This window comes from Ixodes scapularis, unplaced genomic scaffold (assembly GCF_016920785.2).
Source record: "Ixodes scapularis isolate PalLabHiFi unplaced genomic scaffold, ASM1692078v2 PGA_scaffold0__279_contigs__length_252992795, whole genome shotgun sequence".
Classification (NCBI taxonomy): domain Eukaryota; kingdom Metazoa; phylum Arthropoda; class Arachnida; order Ixodida; family Ixodidae; genus Ixodes; species Ixodes scapularis.
Window position 1 is genome coordinate 207645845 of NW_024609835.1, and position 986 is coordinate 207646830.

The 986-nt window shown below is 44.7% G+C and overlaps 1 pseudogene; it reads right to left on the reverse strand.

Annotated features, from left to right (window-relative positions):
- Positions 1-220: 220 nt before the first annotated feature.
- Positions 221-780, reverse strand: LOC120842051 (annotated as a pseudogene).
- Positions 781-986: the final 206 nt, after the last annotated feature.

The window sequence follows — 986 nt, forward strand, 5'->3', positions numbered from 1 at the left end:
TCAGGGAGTGCACGGCATACCTCGCGATTATATGCCGCACTTTCAATGAAATTTTCTCTTACAGTTTTGGTATTAACATCAGCATTATTAACACTCATTCTTGTCCTCAAGAGACTGTGGAGGCCGAGGAGCATGAACATATCGTAAGGGACTCCCCCCTCGTGGGCAAAAAGCGGATGCCGTGCGCAGTTAAAGGTATATCTTTTTTCAGTGTGCGCTGAAGAATGTCCCAATGAAACACGGCGTCCCAACACTCAATAAGTGCGTGCTCTATCGTCTCGGGTTTTTGGGTTTTTTGCAGGGGATACAATTCGCTGGCCACGGTACAAATATACCTTTCTGTTCTAGCCACGCCTTTAGAGGGAGTACGCCACAGTGCAATTTAAAGAGAAAAGATTTCACCGAAGATTTGATTGGCATTATCTTTGTCCTTCTAAGCACATCTAGCCCTGGACGTTCACAGTATAATAATCTATAGAGAGGTATTGGCAACAGTACATCTATTAAATCTTTATACAATCGTTTTCGGGTAACTGAACTAAGATACTCTAAGGAAAAGCGCACCTTGAGTATTCTAAAAGAAAGCACAACTTCACGCAAATAACCTTGTACACTGGAACGCATTTGACTACTAGATGACACCACAAACTCAGGGAGTGCATACTGCAGTCGCACCTGCATAACAGTGCGCCAAAATGAATCTTTCTGATCAAGTAAAAACATGAACCTAGACACAATTTGTCGTAGAAACAAATGGGACAATCCTACACCACCATTACCAACAGATCGGAACAACTTGGTACGAGCAAAACGCTTCCTTACAGACGGTAGCGCGTGCAAACATGGAGAAATCCCTACCCCTCCAGCTCTCCGCTTTGGCCTTAACCTTCTCCGTCTCTTCACTCCAGAGTTGCTTGCTGTCGCGGTAGCGCTGGAGTGGCACCCCGAGGTACTTCGCAGTAAATTTTTCCACTGAACATTCACAA